This window comes from Amblyomma maculatum, unplaced genomic scaffold (genome assembly GCF_055883805.1).
Source record: "Amblyomma maculatum isolate TAMU_Amacu unplaced genomic scaffold, ASM5588380v1 scaffold_18, whole genome shotgun sequence".
In the NCBI taxonomy this organism is placed as follows: domain Eukaryota; kingdom Metazoa; phylum Arthropoda; class Arachnida; order Ixodida; family Ixodidae; genus Amblyomma; species Amblyomma maculatum.
Window position 1 is genome coordinate 367,029 of NW_028146743.1, and position 20,892 is coordinate 387,920.

A 20,892-nucleotide genomic window follows, 5' to 3' on the forward strand; every position below is an offset into this window, starting at 1 on the left:
CCACGCTTGCTCCAGTTGGTGGCAGCGCAGCACGAACTATAGAGTGAACAGCATTGACGAGCAGTCGGGCCTCGCTGTTATCTAATTGCTGATGAAGCTGAATATTGCTTGAATTAGACAAGGTGTGGGCTGGTTGATGAGGCACATGTATTTCAGAGCAGATCCAAACCGCATGTCGTCGTGGTCTCGTTCTCGTGTTTCCACCTAAATGACAGTTGAATAACGACAGCCCGCGGATACTGGCGTGCGGCCAATTTCAGCCTATTCTTTTCTTTTCACTGTAACGTTATCCGCCTTGCAAGAGGGGTGTTTTGATCCGCACAACGTATAAATGAGCACTCATCTGAGTCATCCTGCTCATAGGGTCGACGGATGAGTAGGAGCTTTCTTTTAGATCCGTGCGAGCGTTGTACTGCGTTTCATCTGTTTAACGGGTTTGACTCTGTCCCCTTTCCTTCCTTCTCTTCTTATTAGGACCATGAACGCTGTAGTACCACGTTTGGAGATGGAGCGCGGTGTCCGGGACGTCGGAGAACAAGCCGTGTGGTCCCTCTCATCTTGCAGGCCCAGTGAGCTCTTGATATCGAGTACCAAGTGAACATCGAATTCTGGCAGGCCATGGAGGAAGGAAACAGCTTAGGAGAGACCCTTGCCATTCCCAATGAATTGGAGAAAGTGTGGCGGAAGTGACGTCAAAATTTAGGGTTAGCCAAGTCGGGCCATTAGCAACGGCGACGCTGTTGCTATGAAAGCTCGGGCCACTAGCAACAGCAGTGTTAAGGGCCCTAGGTAGGTGAGCGAGCGTTAAGGGACCTAGGTAGGAGGAGGAGAGATGTTGAAGCGTTGGGTCGCGGCGCGGCCGCGCCGGCTTCAAAAAAATGACGTCAGGGCCTCTCCTAAGTTTTTTCCTTCATCCATGTGGCAGGCGATTCTGAAGTAACCTCTCTTCTTCGCACGCTTTCTCAGGGTATGGCATCCATCAGCTACTAGACGACTCCCTTGACACCTACTGGCAATCGGACGGGATTCTGCCACATGAAGTGAACATTCAGTTTGCAAGGAAAATGCCAATTCACGCGATATGTCTGTACCTGGACTACGGACGTGACCAAATCTACACCCCCAAAAGGTATTAGTTTGGCTTATGTCACTCGACCACTTTACTATCGCATAAAACGTAGCCCGACAGGAAGTCTTGTGGACGACACGAACGCCGAACACATGTGGGATGCGTGGTCACGGCATTTTGGTGTCAAGTCTCGTAGGCCCGTTTTGTTCTCCCCGGGTCCTCGTCCTGGAGAGCGTGCAGCTTTCCTTGTGATCGCCCCGAGTCCAAACGCGATGCTGCTCTTGTGCACCGTGAGGAGTGTTTAAGTGGCCCGAGCTCGCGGCGGCATGCACCGCTACTCGACAAAGGTTTCACGCGGGAGCGCGGATTGGAACGGCATTTTCTTCGCTTATAATTGCGTCGCGGGCCTGCTGCCATATTGGTGTCTCTAGACCTAATGGAAATAGCAGTCATGTACTAATTTTGAGGCTAGCTCATGCAGACACAAACGGAGGCGCCACCACTGAGACGTCGACTGTGTTCTGCACAGTATAGTGTTCTGTATTTCAGCCAAAGCTCTCATAGGCCGGAGATTTTCGACCACATACAGGCGCGTTATGTCGCACGTTACACGATCCAGTTACAATCATACTTCCGCATTCTACGATGCATTATGGCGTAGCTTTGCCCGAGGAAACAGCGGCGCGTCTCATTTTGGTGTCAGCCGTGTGTGAAGGCGTGCAGATGACACTTACGTTGACCCAGCTGTGTGTATACGGGCTCCATGGGTGGCCCCTAGCGTATAAATAATGGTTTTACATCCGATATTTAGGTAGGCGATGATGCGCCCAAATGGAAAGAGAAGATGCGTGCTTTCTGCCTGAGGAAAAGAAAAAAAAAAAAGAAGCCTTTATGTCTTTGAGTGATGTAAGATTTCAATATTAATGAGCCATAATGTGTGTCGCATATATTTTTTTTCTCCCCTCCGCGGTCGCTTTGATGATAGGTTGCTTATATCAAGACCCAACAGACTGGTTAGAATTGGCAGAGGTATCAAAGCAAATCAGTAGGCGCAAGGTGACCGACATAAGGAAGAATAACATGGGGAAAATTGAGCATGCTCTAAAGGACGATCGTAGCCTGAAAGTGGTAATGAGGAAATTAGGCATACACGAAAATCATATCTATGCACTGAGAGACAAGGCGAGTATTGCCATTACTAACACGGACAAGATAATTAAGGTAGTCGAGGAGTTATAAACGGACCTCTGCTGTAGCCTTAGTAGTCAGGACAAGAATGAAATTGGCTGTAAAGAAGAGCAACCAGACGTTCCGCCAGTAACGAAGGACGAGGTTAAGAAAGCCTTAGAAGCTATGAAGAGGGGAAAAGCAGCCGCGCAGGATCAGTTAGCTACAGATTTCTCAAAGGACGGAGGGGATATTTTGTTAGGAAAACTGGCCACCCTGTCTACGCAATACCTGACGACATCGGAAGTACCGGAATCATGGAAGAATGCTAATATTATCTGTATTCAGAAGAGAGGAACGCTAAGGACTTGAAAAATTACAGATGAATCAGTTTACTATTAGTTCCGTGCAAAGTATTTACCAATTTAATAGCTAGTAGAATCAGGACAACCTTAGACTTTAAATGAACCAAAGGATCAAGCAGGATTTTGGAAAGGGTGCCATCGATCATATCTACACTATAAACCAGGTGATAGAAAAGTGCTGTGAATATAACCAGCCCCTATACCTAGCGTTCATTGACTACGAGAAAACATTTCATTCGGTCGGAACCTCGGCATTCTTGCAGGCATAGCGAGATCAGGGTATCTTTGAAAATACTGGAAGATATCTATAGGGGCTGCACAGCAGCAATACTTCTGGATAAAAAACTTGATACGATCTCTATTAAAGAAGGTGTTAGGCAAGAAGATACAATCTCCCCGGTGCTATTTACAGATTACCCAGAGAGTGTATTCAGACATGTAATGGGAGCATTTAGATATCAGGGTTAATGGAGAATACCTCAGTAATCTGCGATTAGCTGATGACATTGCCTTGTTAAGAAACTCAGTTGACCAACTGCAACTAATGATCAATGATCTAGACAGGAGTAGCAGAATAGGTAGGCCTAAAGATTATTATGCAGAAGACTAAGGTAATGCTGAACAGCCTGGGAAAGAAACAGCTGTTTAAAATAGGTAACGAAGCATTGGAAGTGGCAGACAAATATGCCTACTTAGGACAGGTAGTGACCGCATATCCGGACCACGAACAGGAAATAACTGAGAGAATAAGATTAGGGTGGAGTGCGTTTGGAAGGTACTCAAACATTATGACTATAGCAGCTCACCGGTATCACTCAAGAGGAAAGTGTATAACAGTTGCATCCTACCGGTACTGACCTGTGGGGCTGAAACCTAGAGGTTCACAAAAGGGTTCTAAGTTGAGGACAACGCAGAGGGTCATGGAACGGAAAATGGTAGGTGTAATGTTGAGATGGTAGAGTGGATCAGAGAAATAACTCAAGTTACTCTAGAAGAAATTAAGAAGAAATGGGCATTGGCAGGACATGTTTGAAGAGAGGATAACCGATGGTCTCTAAGAGTAACGAATTGGATTGCAAGGGAAGGTAAGCGCTGCGGGGGGCGGCAGAAAATTAGGTGGATGAATCACATTAAGAAATTCAAAAGGGTGCAATGGATGCAGCTAGCACAGGACTAGGTTAAACGGGGGAGGCCTTCGCCCTTCAGTGGGTATAGTCCGGCTGACGATGATGATGATGTCCAGGTCGCGTATGCAATCGCAGCACTGTTGATCGCATATTCATGTGTCGATGAGTCTGTCAAACAAGCCAGGCGATAGAAGTAATCCGGGACACCTTCATCGAGGTGTCTCGTGAAGCCGTGATGCATGCAGTTATGAGACGCTGGACACCACATGCCGCGCCATATTGACGCAGTTCTTAATAGCGCAGATGAGTCCGGTTCTTCATGGAGCAGTTGCGCGCTCGCTTTCACTTAACAGCTGCCGTGTGTAGCGTGCTGAGGCTCGTGTTGGCTGCTCACCTGGCACTGGCAAACAGTCGCCTGCCTTCCTCGTCTCTCTTTGGCTTCCGCCTTCCTCACAATCGACCTGTACAAATAAATGAAGCACTTACGCAGTATTATAGGTCGCAGAACTCTCTGAGTCAGTGGCGTCGCGAGGGATGTGCGGGGGTGCTGTCCGCACCGGGTGCAGCGCTCAGTGGAGTGCAGCTGGGCAGTGAGAGAGAGAGGAAGGTACGGGGGGGGGGGGGGGGGGCGAAATGGATTGTTGTGTAAAGACGCCCATATGCGTGCATTGGTGCCGCTGAGACACTGACTGACAAGTGTGATCTTATCAGAAGGATTTATCCTGTTCCGATGAGAGCTTGAAAATACATGCCTAAGTTTATGCCAGAGCCTCCACGCCCTTTTAACATTGGACCGGGAATGTGCACGTGCGTGTACCACGCTGGAAACACCATCCTTAACTCGATACGCATCGGAAACCCCATACGCGGGAGCTTGTTAGCCGACACCCACTGGCAGATATCTCCGACAGACTTATGCCTTTTGTCTTGTTTATTTATTTATCTCCAATGCCGTTCTGGCTCCTCGGCCCAGTAACACATCCGCCTCAAGCCGCGTTCAGACTGCGTATCGTTCGTAAGGATCGTAAGCGTAAGCGCAAAAAACGTAATATGTCTGTTCAGACTGCTGTCGCATTGAGCGTAATATCCGAACGTCCGCAGCCTGTGTCAGTGATTGTGTCTGTCCGCAGCTTGATCATGTGCAGAGCGGAATCTTCTTCGCTGTGGAATTATCAGACGATTGTTAGCGGCTGACGTATTGCGCCGGGAATTCCCGCCTGGACGGCGACTGTGTGAACCTTGAAGCACACGTGATCGTCCCGTGAGTATGTAAACTGTCAACCCCCAACTGCAGCGTGCCTCCGACGAGTCGGCGCCGCGGTGGCTGACGCCGTTGCTCAGCTGAAAGGCAAGGAATGCCTATTGCTCAGTGGAATGACAAGTCTGATCACTCGCTGACTAGAAAAAAAAATGAGTAGGATGGCACCTTTAGCAGGGCCAGGTGTTTGAAAAGGGGAATTTAGAGTAAGTGTAGCCAAGGGTGCTCACTAGTGCATTATGCCATTCTTACCTTTTTTCTCTGTAAAACGTAAAATAATGATTAAAATGAGAAACGCAAGTGAAAGCGTAAAAAAAGCAAATGAGCCTTGAGACGCCCACCGTCTCCCAGTTACAAAAGTAGTTTCGCGCTTAATATTTTCTTTTGGTATCGCATCAATCTGCATTGATAACTTTGCAGTCTGAATGCGGAAGTCAACTTGCACCTTTTGGAGGAAAGAAGAGGAGAAAAGTTAAATGTAGAGGATGCAAAGTAGAAGACTATCACCTATTCATGTGGCATGTGAAAGGCTCTGCTTGGCACCCAACTACAATGTGTGCATTCATACTGGGCAATCACCTGTCTGAAGCCACTTGCTCAGTGTGTTTCCTCGCAACTTACGCGTGCTAGTGTTTCTGCCTTTTTCGGAAATATGTGCTTGATGTTTTTCAGAATTATCAGTCGCGGGGCACAATCGCTGCATCTAAGTATTAAAAAGGCAAAACAAAGCCACTCGCATTGCGTGGTTGGGTGCATAGAGAACATGACTTCAAAGCAAAGCATGAGGACAGAGGAGGTAGACAGGAAGATGCGATCCGGCGCTTAAAATGCGGAGATGGGTGGGCGGTGCCGCGCCGAGACTCTGCACCGGGTGCTGGTGATCCTAGCGACGCCACTGCTACGAGTTAGGAAGGTGGATGAGAGGCCTTCTGTGATGGAAGGAACCAGCACTCTATAAAACAATGCGAAGCAGAGAGGGATTGTTTATTTTGAGGCGTAAGCCTTTAATGCCTCATCGCTGTCACCAGTTGTCGGCAGAGGGTGTCACACTTTCGATGCAAATAGTTAAAAATAAATAAATAAACCTTACCTCTATCTGGAATCGAAATGCAATCCCTTAGATCCTGCAGCTGAGCACTTCACCAATTGCGTCAAGCCCCGGATCGTGAAACGTTCATCGTAATTCTCCTCGTCAACCGTGAGGATAGCGGGATTCCGCGAGTGACAGATACTGCGCCTTTAATTTCCTGTAAACTAATTATAGGACGCCGGTGAACTTTGATGCGTTCAATGGAATGTAGGTTGTGTTCGACAAGGGATGCGCCATGTACCGTCACGGCAGGTCATGACGTCACCAGGCGATTCATGCATAGGCGAAGCTGACCCCTCCGGGCGTCCTATCCAGGCGTCCGTGCAGCGCCTTTCATTTGATGCTCCCTCGAACGCCGCACCACACAGCAAACAGAAGCAGACCAAGATGTCTAGAAGCGGAATTTCAAATTGATTTACAGGATAGAAAAGGCGCAGTCAGTATCTGTCACAATTCTCCGCTGACACATCTAATCTACCTCGCCGTAAAGGAAGGGAGGAAGGTGGACATGAAAGAAGAGAGGCAGATAGAGATGCCGTAATGGCGGGCTACGATCCACCGCGCCATAATGGCTTTCGTCTCATCGCACTTTAGTGGTCCAAAGTGGCTTTTAGAATATTTTTCAGGTCAGGTCATTCGAACGTTGTCAGAAGTAAAAATTAAGAGAGCCTCTGGAGCAGTGGTGTCGTGGTTGGTAGAATAACTAATACACGACATAGCTCCACTGCTTCTCTATTTTCCCTCTACATCCGGTTACAATACGTGAACTACCACCAGCATAGTTTCTAAACCATTCGAACCGCAAATATAAAAGATCTGTGGTTATTTTTACCCTGTGCCATCAGCCTCCCAATTCGGAAATTTGCCCCGCCGCGCTGACACAGCGGTTAGTACGCTCCACTGCCGAATTCAAGTATGCGGATGTAATCTTGGCGCTCAGCGTAGGCTAAAAGCAAAGCAGCCGTTTACTGTGCGATGTTAGTGGATAAATTATCCAGAGTCCTCTGCAGCGGCGTCCCTCATAGGCTTAGTCGCTTTGGATGTTAAACGCTGTTAATAGAACCAATCCTCCGTCTATTCACCGTATAATGCAACGTGCGAAGGTGTGTTGTCTCCTATCAACCGGCAAGATGTCGTAGTTATTTTTTCCGCTTTTTGTCTTTCATGCACGCTTTATATTTTCCACTTTTTTTTTTCACCCCTTAAATTGTTGGGGTTATGCAGAGCTCGAAAATTTTCGAGGGGTGTTCTGACACCGACACAATCCCTCTGGCTACGCCGCTTCTAGAGTAGCCGCTGCCCGAATTCACGAAGATGACAAGTATAGACATCATGCATCTTTGGTCAGAGCCATAGAGGATCCTATGCACGTCCTCTATGCTGAGCGTCACCTCTTCTTAAAATTCAGCGAAGGCAGAGCGCAGATGGGACAGTAACTCAAGAAAGCTTGCAGTGTCTACGCCACAGGGGTTTTGAAATCGGCTGGCTGATTTTTTTTCACGGTTTTCTGTGACTACATCGCACTCTGCTTGCAAAGGAGTAATGTGTGTTATTTAGGTGAACCGAAAGAGCACACATCTCCGCCGGATTCTTGCTTATGAAAAAAAAAAAAAAAAAATCGGTGACCTCTTGAGCACTTTTAACCGGAAACGGGTCGTTAACCGTCACTGATGATAACGCCCGTTGCAACAGAGCCGACCGAGTGCTGTCAATTGCCTTGCTAGAAAGAAGAAAATTTCGTATTTGGTTTTACGAGGTATATATAGCGCCTAGCTGAGGTTCTTGATATGTTTGATTAATCAGCCAGCTTGTTTAACTGCAGTTTTTTGCACTGCTTTTCATCTCTCGACATTTTGAACTTTCACGTTTTACAAAGCACAGAAGTTACCTGCAATATCTTCACGACTGTTTTTGTTTGTAAGTGTCCCATTCCATCACAGAGAAACCGCCTTTATTGTCTAGCGGCTTGGAGTAAGGCGATCGTCGTCTGTGCCTTGAGGCTTTTTTGTATATAGCTGCCCTTACGACGTCGACGCCTTCGCTGATCCAGCTCCTCAGCATCCCTCCTCGCCATGCGCTCTCTCACAAGCGAAAGCAGCTCCACTCTGCCAAGCTGAGAGTGTAGCCAAAAGTTTGGTCCTTGGCTAAGCGCTTTGTTGGGTTCATAAGAAACTTGTGGATTGCCCAATATGTGAGTAGCTTACTGGGCTTGGGAACAACGAGGTTCCCTGGGAATGAAGGCTGCGATCTTGCGCCTCATGCAATCAGCGACTTGGGCAGCAGATTGTAAGGCTTGGTAAAAGCGCCTTCTGCCTCAACCTTCAGGTGGTTCTGTAAAGCACACAAGAGACGCAAGAGCGCCGGACTTTATTCCAGGATTCGGAACTTAAAATCTTGTAGAGCCCGACGTTTTGCGTATAGTACGGGGGGAAAGGTCTTGCCAGCCTGCTGAACTTCAACGGAATAAAATCATTCTCGGCTTAATACGCAAGCATCCTTGCCCGTCAGGTCTCCGATATTAGGAATCGGACGTACTTTGGCGAATGGTGCAAAACAAACGTTGAAAAGAAGTTCCCGATGGAAGGTAAATTATTCTGCAAAAGAGAAGACTATTGAGCCATTCCGTTCATGTTTCTCACCTCTGCCATATGGAACTACCTATGTCAGCCAGACCGGCCGCTGCTTAAGCAACAGGTTGAGACAGCATGCAGTCGATGTCACAATAGACACACGAATCGCACTAACCATGCATCTGGCAACCTGTGAATGTATTCCTTTTTTTTTTAGGTACAAATCCTTCGCATTTGTATTATGCAATCACATGAACTCTGCGAAACATTTGTTCTACAAAAACGCGATTAAATGTTTGAGCGTGCCTTCGCTTCGCTTATGCAGCAAGAGGTAGGCTACAATTAGATATGAACCACTTAGGAGTGATCGTTTTGGTTCGCTGTTTTAGTTTAGGCTTTTTTTCACTTTGCTGTATGCCTTCTGCAGTTAATGCGACAGCGTGCGAAATATACCCAGTTCGGTCCGTTTTGTGTTAGTCGCTTCTTGCCTCCCTGCACCGTTTTTCGCGCCGTTGTCTTGCATTATTATGAACGGTTCTGCGAAATTTTGACACGGAACAGCGCCAAGCGCCTCCTCGCGAGTAATTTTTTTTATCCTCCACGCCCCAACCGTGAAATGTGGTCTTGTCCACTTGCTGTTCTGCTGTCTTCACTGCGTGACTGAGTGTGATCAGCGCATGCGACTTTACTTCGCCCTCTCGCACTCCCGCGTAGCTGTTGTGTCCAAGAGTGCGGTGCAGGTCCGGTGATGACTACGTGTGATGATAATAATTATGATTTGCTCAGTCAAAGTAAAAGTGTTCTCAGCAGGCCACTCTTTTTCGTTCTTCCCGCCCGCTCGCACACCGCAGCACGCCTTAGTACTACTCCGCTACCGGATCACAACCGCATGCCCTAGACAAGTTCAGGACAAGGAACTCCAACTGTCATTTTTCAGTCAGTTGGGAGCGAAACCTCTATTACTTGTAAAACAATTCTCCGTCCGGCTCCTACTCAAAGATCTTGAAATCATACGAATGTCAAACCTAGCACACATGTCAAGACCAAAGATGTATATACCATATTTGTGACTGTATATCACACAGCACGCGGATGCCTTTGCATTTCTCTTCTGTTTAGGTGAAATGCAAACGCACCCGTTATGTCGTAGGCCGAAAGGCGCTGACAAATGTCCCCTCCGCTACGTATTGGGATCGAAGTCGATCATTATCGTATTCGCCGGAGAATCCGGATTAACTAATTGTCTCTTTCCTGTGGCCTCGAAATGATGCGGTCACCGTCGTGTTGCGCGTCATGGCTGCCTGCGCGCTATATACTTTCTTCTAGAACCACTCTGAGGCACCTGCGCGCTATATACTTTCTTCTAGAACCACTCTGAGGCTAGACTGGTATGTTTGGTCCTATAATTTACAGCAAGCATGACATGACATCATGGCTGCTCGCAAATATTTTACTATGTGCTCAGTAAATGCTGCCAACGGTTTGATTTGACCACTGCCAGCTTCAAGGAAATGAGGGAGTTCATAAGCTTGCCCACGGTCTCGCCTTCCGGGTAGGCTATGAACTTCCTGCAAGCAGGGACGAGCTAGTCAGCTATGAAGAGATTACTGAGCACTATCGGCTATATAGGGTAGAATACCCCCCGGCAGATAGAACACTAAATAACAGCCAGTAAAGCATCTGGAGGCGCTTTCAAACAAAGTCTTTTCAGAATCCATACCCTTAGCCATCGGTACCCAGAACAGTTTTCAGATAGGTGCAAATAATGTGAGGATAAGGCGGATCTGGTACATATGTAATGGCTGTGTCCAGAAATCGAAAGTATAAATCACGACACAAAAACAGAATTTTGGGAGACTCTACTATTGAGCTCACACAACGAAACTCAGCTGCGTATAATCCGACTGGCAGAACACTCCACCGGGTCCAAGGACTTCAGACCGCCGTCTAGGCAGGTAGGCTGACACCTATCCTGTATTTGCTGGCGATGAAAGTTTTAGTAGTACCAGCATAGAAATACCGAAGGAATGGGACTTGACGAGAGTTGTTGATTTAGTCCAGCAAATGCTCTCTCGACGTTGGCTTGTATAGATGGCACCGCGAACGGAATACAGTTCTGAGCTCGGCACCTTTTCCCTAAATTTCGTAAGCCCCGCCGGGGTGGCGTAGCGGTTAGGGCGCTCGACTACTGTGGGCAAGGGACCGCGATCGCATGCCAGCCTCGGCGGCAGCTTTTCAGTACCGGCGAAAAGCTAGGCGGCCGTGTGCTGTGCGATGTCAGTGCACGTTAATGAACCCCAGGTGTTCAAGATTTGGGGAGCTTTCCTCTACGACGTCTGTCATAACGTCAGTCGCTGTGGGATGCTAAACCCAACAAACAAACAAACAAACAAACAAACAAACAAACAAACAAACAAACAAAATCAAGACACTCGAGTCTTCTTATTCTGAGCAACTTTTCAGATGTGTAGAGCAGATTCTGTACTTCCGCTTTCTGAGAATTGATGCTTGCTCCGAGTCCTTCCAGGCAGTTTTCTCTTCCCAGAAGAAACGCTTCAGGCTCATCCTCGGCTTGTAAACTCTTATGGGGAGATTGTATTGCAGCCTGCAGCGGTACATGATCGCTGCGGGCGATCCTACGTAGCCGCTTCCATGTGGCGACCAAATGCTGTTTTGCTCGGCACATTTCCTCGCTTATCAATGTAACGAATATCGAAGGTCTCACACTGCAGTTCACCGATTGCACAATTACTGTCATTCCCTCGTCTGCTTTTTTTTTTTTCCTTGAGGCCTAATCGCAGCCTACCTCGGCTCGCCTGACGTCGTCCCTCTCCCTGTTTTTCAAGGTTTTTGTCCCGACCACCCTCTTCACCGCGCAGCACGTGGAACAGGTTACTCATAGTTACATTTTCGCTCAATGGTGCACATCTACCTTTCAGTGCCACTCTTCTAAACTGACTTCGTTTTTTTTCGACACCGTAGCTTTACAGGCAAAAACGATAGCACACTAAACAGATCTTGAGAATTAATACTCGTACTAGTAAGTCCACTCAGTTCATTTCTCCATTCAGTCTTCACAGTAGAACATCGGAGCTTCACTGTGGCATATTTTCACTTTTCAAGGCAAATAAAACAAGCAGACATCGATATGGACAAAATCAAGAGAAAGCAAAAGGGGAAATCGGTTTATGGGATCGTCTTTGTCCTGAGGTTAGGTACAACTCGAGAACAGAGCGGTAAATTGCCGTCCAATGCGGCCTTCCCACCATCAGCGTCGGCTGCTTAAGTCTCGTCAACCAAATTGCATCTGCTGGCGTCGCATCGCATATGGCTGCTATGCACGTGCCATGTGAGTTATTGCGACGTCGTCGAACTACAGGAAAGCAAAATCATTTGCGTGAAATATGTGAATACAGAACCTTCATCTCGTTTTTCAGTTGTAGATGGATATATAGATATTTATCTAAATCAGGAGCTCATGTTATGGTTTATATGGTATTCTTTCACAGCCTAGAAAGGCTCTCGAATGAGGGAACTTTCTCCATGAGCTGCGCCAATGCGCAGTGCAGCGGCCTCCCGTGTTCGGGATGAAACGATACCCTACCGCCAGAGATTGGTGCTATGCATGTGGCAACATATTTTCCTTTTTTTCTTCGTTATTTTCATCTTTTTGGCAGGGAAAATTTATCAGCATTTCAGTGTAATTTGCTGTTCGCAGGGGCGCTTTGGAAAAAAGCGAGAAGAACGCTTTACAAGCAGCGATAAACTAGGAAATAATGAACGTAAGTTTCCAGCCAAAGTGGGACGGAATTCCGTACCGCGAACCAGTTCGGAACGATTCCTCCGATTTGTTCCTATTCGGGTTCATTTCGTGGCGGATAAAAATTCGGGTTCAGTTCGGGTCCAGTTCCAGGCGAATAATCGGGCTCGATTTCGGTTTTCGATTCAGTTTCCGTTCCGGTTGGTAACCCTATCCATGAAAATCGCTCCGAGATGCGCAGGTTTTCTGTCTTGGCTGAAGTGAACTACCATGGCTGTGCTGTCAACTCAGCCCCCACGCGCGCTTGAGCGCACGTATGAGCGCCGCCTCGTCAGCCATGCGAGCTTTACATTTTTCGCCGGATGTCCAGAGATAGGTATGACAACGCAACTTGGCGCCTCTTGTAGTGCACCGGCCGAACAGCCCCTGCCAACGTTCATGTTATGCAGGCAGGCGGCGCGCAGCATCTTGTCGCGATCCGACGGTCTGTGGACGGTGCTTGCGCTGACGGCGCGAAACTGAGGACTGAAATATGGGTTTCAAAGAACCAGAGACTACGCCCGTCCCGCACGCTTAAGAAGAATTGGAACCAGGCTTATGGGAGAGGGGGAATTACAGTAGGTGGCTCGTGAAGCCCGCGAAGCAGTACGAGGAACCGTTTCAGATCCCCTGTCCTGGCTACTGAGGCTGCCCGAAGAAGCTACCACTGCTTATTAAATTCAGCCTCTGTGCCATGCATGCGTAGCACCACGAACGCACAGTGCCACTGTCGTGTACTGCTAACATTTGTTCTGATCTGTGTTTTCAGGATTTCCGTGAGAGTGGGATATACTTTCCACGATCTTCGGGAGATCGATACTATCGTCCTCAATGAGCCAACAGGATGGGTGCGGATCACTCCACGAGATTCGGCAGGCCGCCCTGTTCGTGCCTTCCATGTTCAGATCGCTGTGTTGGAAAACCACATGAACGGTCTGGACACTCGTATGCGGCATATGAAGGTGTTCACGCCTCTCCCGCCGCTATTCTTCACACCTCTTGCCTAACGTTTCATTCACCACTCAGCAATGTCAAGCCTACCATGGCGTGTTTCAACCTTGCCTTCAGCATTCCTTTATGGAAGGGTTTACGAATGTAAGCTGCCTAATTAAAGCGATTTGTTTCTGCACTCGCCTCCTGCTCTGACGTCTTTTGTTTACATTTTGGCCATTTCCGCCTCTGTTTTCTCTCAGGTTAAACATAATAACTGGCTTCTAGGAAAAGCCTAAGACATTGATATTGTGAGCACTGTGTGGCGCTTCATCTTCCACACTGCTGAACGTGCTGCTTCATCTTCATCCTGCTCCCTCTTGTAGATACCCATCGTCATCGCGGAGTGTGTTTGGCTGCAGTGTGCGACCAAGGCTTCAGGTCTGTAATAAAGCCTGATTCCCCAAGTCCGACCTTCGCGTTACCTTACACGTGGTGGAGGTGTGCCTTGATTTCCCCGCTGCTTCGTCACCTGCATCCACCTGGAGCTTCGTTCTGGCCGCCGTTTGACCCCGACCACCATCGTCATGACACAAGAAGGCCACTCCGCTATTCCGGCTGCTACCAACTCGACTCCAGCTCCCCTTGCCACTTGGACTGTCAGTAGCCGTCAGCGCGACCCGCAGATGTTCGCCGGTCTCCGCGGCGACGACGCTGATGACTGGCTCGACAGCTACGACCGGGTCAGTGCTTTCAACCGATGGGACGATTCTCTTAAATTAATTAATGTGTCCTTTTATTTGACGGATGTGGCCAAAACGTGGTTTCTAAATCATGAGTCGACGATTCCGGACTGGGCTACCTTTAAACAAAAGTTACGCCAGATTTTCTGCGCTCCTACTGTTCGCACGGAGTCCGCCAAGAAGAAGCTAGAAGCCCGACTTCAGCGGCCTAATGAGACCTACACCTCTTATATAGAAGATGTACTTTCACTTTGTCGGCGCATCAATGACACAATGCCAGAGGCCGAGCGGGTTCGGCACGTCCTTAAAGGTATTGGGCCACTCACCTACAACGCCCTGGCCGTGCAGAACCCTACCACAATCGATGCCATCATATCCACTTGTCAACGCCTTGACGAACTACAGTCAATACGCCTGCAGCCTGATCCCACTTCATTTGGTTTCACTGCCGAAGCTGACCTCCGTGTGCTTATTCGCGAATTAATTCGTGAAGAGCTCTCGGCTCAAGGTAATTTGTGCCGCCCTGCATCTGAGCCACATAATTCAAGTGCCGGCCTGCGTAGCATTGTTAAAGAAGAGCTGGCCTCAATGACCTATTCCCCGCCAACATCGGTCGCTCCTACCATTTGTCAGGTGCCAACGTACGCCCAGATCACGTCCTTGCCGCCCGCAGTTGGAGCGCCTACGCCACCGGCGCCTACCACTGCTCATGTCGCTGCATTGGCACCACCTGCCGCAGCGCCGACATACTACCCCAACTGGCGCCCAGCCCGCCCTGTGTGTTATTACTGCGGGTACCGAGGCCATATTTCCCGCTTCTGTCGTCGCAGGCTCCAGAATGAACGCCGCGGCTACGAATCATTTGAAGCAGACTACCCTCCTCGCTTTTCCGGCTCTAACCACCGTTCATTCCCCGATTATCCCCGACGTTCATCACCCCCGCCAGAAAGCCCCGCTCCGCCTGCTGGTTACAGGCCTTCAAGACGCCGTTCTCTTTCGCCTTTTCGCCGCTCAGCCTCGCCTCTCCGTCAAGCTTCTCTGACGACCCCCCGCCTGTCGGAAAACTGACCACTGCAGTTTTAGGAGGGAAAACTGCACTCTTCGGCCATCCCAAAAATCCTCCGGAACGTCCCTGGAATATTATTTTAGTGCGGGTTGAAGGATTATCTGTTGAAGCTTTGGTTGACACGGGCGCCGCTGTTTCTGTGATACACACTGACTTGTGCTCCCGCTTGCGAAAAGTGAAAACGCCTTATGATGGACCTGAACTCCGTGGAGCTAATGGTGCAATAATTCGGCCTTCTGCTAAGTGTACTGTGCGAGTTTTTGTTGACGGTGTCCGCCACCATGTACAATTTGCCGTGATGTCACCGTGCGCTCACCCAATTATTTTAGGCTGGGATTTTCTGTCTGCCGCATCAGCCAGCATTTCGTGTCGCGACAGGATCATTTACATGAACGAGAGCGATCCGTCTTCTGAACATCCCGAGCCCCGTTATCGCCTGCTTGCCGCTACTAACTCAGTGTTGCCCCCTGGATGCGAACAACTTGTCGCGCTTACTTCTGCTGACATTGATAACGGAGATGTGCTAATCGTGCCTTCTGATCGCCATCTGACCCGCGGAATCGCGCTACCACCAAGTCTTGTTCGGTTTGAGCATGGCACAGCGCTTGTCGCTGCTTCGAACACTTCCCCAGAGCCCATTGTGCTGACTAAAGGGACATGTTTTCCTTGTGTCCTGGACATTCACCCGGTGTCCCTCACCACCCTTACCGCCCCCTCTTCCTCACCAGAAGCTTCTTCCGATGCTTCTCTCTGTGTTCTCTTTGGCACCATCAATCCTGACCTTCCTGCGACTCACCGCCAAGCTTTGCAGGAATTACTTCGAAAACACCAAGCCTCCTTTGATGTCACTTCTCCGACCTTGGGCCGAACGTCTTCTGCACAGCACCGCATTATTACAGAAGGTACTTCTATTGTTAGCCGCCGCCCTTACCGTGTTTCCTTATCAGAACGTAAAATCATAGAAGATAATGTGAATGATATGCTCCGAAGAGACATTATTCGGCCATCAGCTAGCCCCTGGTCATCTCCGGTCGTCTTGGTCAAAAAAAAAGGATGGGTCCGTGCGTTTTTGCGTTGATTACCGCGCACTTAACAAAGTCACTCGAAAAGATGTTTACCCTATGCCACGAATTGACGACTCCCTCGACTGTCTTCAGGGCGCCGAATATTTCTCCACTTTGGATTTGCGTTCCGGTTACTGGCAGATACCGATGCACGAAGCCGACAAAGAAAAAACAGCATTCGCTACTCCCGATGGGCTTTACGAATTCAATGTCATGCCTTTTGGACTTTGTAATGCCCCCGCTACGTTTGAGCGCATGATTGACACTGTTCTTAGAGGACTTAAGTGGAAAACATGCTTGTGCTACCTGGACGACATAGTTATTTTCTCTGCGACTTTTTCTAATCATTTATGCCGCCTTGATCAAGTATTAACGTGCCTGGCATCCGCCGGTCTCCAGCTGAACACAAAAAAGTGTAATTTCGCCAAGAAAGAAATCAAGATCCTGGGCCACCTCGTCAGCCGCGATGGCATTCGACCCGACCCTGACAAGCTTGCTGCAGTTTTGAACTTTGCACGCCCTCAGCGGACTAAGGAACTACGCAGTTTCCTTGGCCTGTCTTCGTACTTTCGCCGTTTCATTCGAAATTTCGCTACCATTGCTGCACCGCTGCACCGCCTCCTTACAGACCGTACTACTTTCAATTGGTCCGAAGAATGCGAAAAAGCTTTCCAAACCCTAAAGAATGCCCTCACTTCGGACCCTGTTCTCGCTCACTTCGACGACACTGCTGCCACCATTCTTCACACCGATGCCAGCAGCCTCGGTATCGGCGCCATACTTCTGCAACGTGATACCGCTTCTCGGGAAAAGGTAATTGCGTTTGCCAGTCGAACTCTAACACTAGCGGAACGCAACTACACCATCACTGAGCAAGAGTGCCTAGCCGTCGTTTGGGCAGTTCAGAAATTCCGCCCCTACCTCTACGGCCGCCATTTCACGATCGTTACCGATCACCACGCTCTGTGCTGGTTATCAACCCTCAAAAATTTGACTGGACGCCTGGGCCGTTGGATTCTGCGTTTGCAGGAGTACCACTTTGATGTCATATTCAAATCGGGACGCAAACATCGAGATGCCGATGCTCTTTCCCGCTGCCCGCTATCAGAATCGCCACCTAGTGCTTCCTCGAGCCTTCCTGCGTGCACCCTCGACGTCCCAATGTCGTCCAGAGCCCCAACCTTAACCTGTGCTACTCTTGCCGCTGCTCCAGATCGCTACGCCATTATTTCAAACCAGCGAGCAGATCCCTACTGTATTTCCCTAATCAACCTTCTCACCGGTGCTTCTCACCCTCCTACCGCTAGGATGCGCAGGCAACTCCAAAAGTTCAAACTTGACAACGGCGTGCTCTCCCGTTATATTTATTGCTCCGAAGGCACCCGTTGGGTCCCCGTTATTCCGAGAGCGCTTCGCACCCGTATCCTGGCGGCTTTCCACGATGATGCTACAGCCGGTCACTTAGGCTTTCATAAAACTTACCACCGCGTGAAAGCCCGTTTCTTCTGGCCAGGCCTCGCCTCAAGTGTGGCAAAATACGTCGCCTCTTGTCTGCCATGTCAGCGCCGCAAACGGCCCACTTCTCCTCCTGCTGGCCTACTACAGCCGCTACCTTGCCCTGCTACTCCTTTTGCCGTTGTTGGCATAGACTTATACGGGCCACTTCCATTGTCCGCACGAGGTAATCGCTGGATCGTCACCGCCGTCGACCACCTAACACGCTACGCTGAGACCGCTTCCCTGCCTAATGGCTCAGCACATGAGGTCGCGACCTTCTTTTTGGAATCGCTCGTACTGCGCCATGGGGCCCCTCAAGTGCTTCTCAGCGATCGTGGTCGGACATTTCTGTCGAAGATTGTAGCCGAAGTTATTGAAGCCTCAACCACACATCACAAATTGACCTCCAGCTATCACCCGCAGACCAATGGGTTGACTGAGCGGTTCCACCGCACGCTTTCTGACATGTTGTCTATGTATGTCGACCAGGACCACCGAAACTGGGACGTAATACTTCCTTTTGTTACGTTCGCCAACAATACGGCTGTACAGCGGACCACAGGTTACACCCCGTTTTTCCTCGTTTACGGCCGTTCTCCCGCTACCTTTCTTGACGCCTCTTTTCTTTCTACACATGCCAGTTCCTCATCCTCTCTTCCTGACCAGTTCCTTTCCCGAGTGGCCAAATCACGCCGGCTTGCTCGCGTCAACACGGAAGCTAGCCAGGAAGACCGCAAGTACCGCTATGATGCAACCCATCGCCAAGTTTCGTTCCGTCCCGGCGACGAGGTGTTACTTTGGACCCCATTACGCACTCCTGGCCTTTGTGACAAGTTACAGCACCGTTACATTGGTCCTTACACAGTTCTTGCAAAAACCTCCCCGGTCAACTATCGCGTCTCCCCTGTTTACCCTCCTCCGGACTGTCGTTACCGTGGCACTGAAGTTGTCCACGTTTCACGTATGAAACCTTTTGTTCGGCGCATTCCTGCGGACTAATTGCGGCCAGGCTGGCCGCTTGAACTGCGCGGGCGAAATAGTGTGAGCACTGTGTGGCGCTTCATCTTCCTCACTGCTGAACGTGCTGCTTCATCTTCATCCTGCTCCCTCTTGTAGATACCCATCGTCATCGCGGAGTGTGTTTGGCTGCAGTGTGCGACCAAGGCTTCAGGTCTGTAATAAAGCCTGATTCCCCAAGTCCGACCTTCGCGTTACCTTACAATATTGTTGTTACTCTATGCAGCCAGTGAACAAATAATTCTTAGATGTTGATTTCGCCGCAAGGGGCAGCTGCTAAAGTATGTGTTGATGTGTACTGTACGACACTACCTACTCCGAGCACCCGCACTTAGCCGTGCGTGGCATTGCCGTGTCCGGGGAAAAAGGGGGGAGCCCATGCTGAGTGTTTGGTCCTTTAAGTCCCCTCGGCGGAGCCAGCAACACTTTGGCCCCAGCTTCCCGTAGACGGCGCCTTCTGAATAGGGGGAGAAAGCAGCAGGCCCGCTGCTCGGGCAAGGATGCAACACTGCAATGATTCGGCGTTAACAAAAAGCACAAGACCAAAGACAGGCTGTTCTATGGAATATAAGAATATAAATTTACAGGATGGGAATATAGAAATATAGCTTACGATTACAAAGCGAGGACCCCGATAAAATGCTCAGGCGGTCTCTGCCCGTTTTCCTGGTTTGTTCGTGTTCTCCTTTTTTTTATCTGGCAGCATCATGCTCTTTAACAATTTCGCTGCACCAGTTAAGGTTCCGTGTAAAGTAGCTGGGGGCCTTCATCGAATGTAAGGCAGCATCCGTGACGTCAGCGCCTGGAAACGGGCATGTACACGACAAACAGTACTGCTCCGCGTCGTCTGCGCAAAGACAATTTTCTTCGCGCTCTTGTTTGCTTGTTTCTGTACGGCATTCGACACAGGCACTGCGGGTCACCGTGCGGTAAGTGCATTGCGCGCTCCTGGGTGTTTGAGTCGGCTCCAAGCATGTGCACAAACAAGTCAGAGTACGGGGAAAGGGGGGGGGGGGGGGGCAGCTGCTAAAGTATGTGTTGATGTGTACTGTACGACACTACCTACTCCGAGCACCCGCACTTAGCCGTGCGTGGCATTGCCGTGTCCGGGGAAAAAGGGGGGAGCCCATGCTGAGTGTTTGGTCCTTTAAGTCCCCTCGGCGGAGCCAGCAACACTTTGGCCCCAGCTTCCCGTAGACGGCGCCTTCTGAATAGGGGGAGAAAGCAGCAGGCCCGCTGCTCGGGCAAGGATGCAACACTGCAATGATTCGGCGTTAACAAAAAGCACAAGACCAAAGACAGGCTGTTCTATGGAATATAAGAATATAAATTTACAGGACGGGAATATAGAAATATAGCTTACGATTACAAAGCGAGGACCCCGATAAAATGCTCAGGCGGTCTCTGCCCGTTTTCCTGGTTTGTTCGTGTTCTCCTTTTTTTTTATCTGGCAGCATCATGCTCTTTAACAATTTTGCTGCACCAGTTAAGGTTCCGTGTAAAGTAGCTGGGGGCCTTCATCGAATGTAAGGCAGCATCCGTGACGTCAGCGCCTGGAAACGGGCATGTACACGACAAACAGTACTGCTCCGCGTCGTCTGCGCAAAGACAATTTTCTTCGCGCTCTTGTTTGCTTGTTTCTGTACGGCATTCGACACAGGCACTGCGGGTCACCGTGCGGTAAGTGCATTGCGCGCTCCTGGGTGTTTGAGTCGGCTCCAAGCATGTGCACAAACAAGTCAGAGTACGGGGAAAGGGGGGGGGGGGGGGGTCACGATAAAATGAAAAAAAAAAAAATAATAATAACGGAGTAACCGAATGCCATGCAAGAGTCTCCGCGGACACACCTCGGCGGTACGCTCGAACTCCGCCTCAAAAGGGACACTTTTTGAAGTAAGCCGCGGCAACAGCAAAAAGCCTGGACCTCACAATTTTGACCTCACATAATAACGGCCTCAATCAACCTCAAACTCACGCGTGAGGTTGAGGTCCAATTTCATGACTTCACTTAAAAATTTCGAGCTCTCGCCGACCTAATCTCAACCTCACCTCACTTCGTGAGGTTGACGTTCTTTTTTTTTTTTTTTTTTATGTTCAGGTCGACCTACATAAGCTTGCCCACCTCTGCCG

The 20,892-nt window shown here is 49.4% G+C and overlaps 1 pseudogene; it reads left to right on the forward strand.

The window, feature by feature from the left end:
- The first annotated feature begins 478 nt into the window (after positions 1–478).
- LOC146171681 (anaphase-promoting complex subunit 10-like) lies at positions 479–13,617 on the forward strand (annotated as a pseudogene).
- The last annotated feature ends 7,275 nt before the right edge of the window (positions 13,618–20,892 follow it).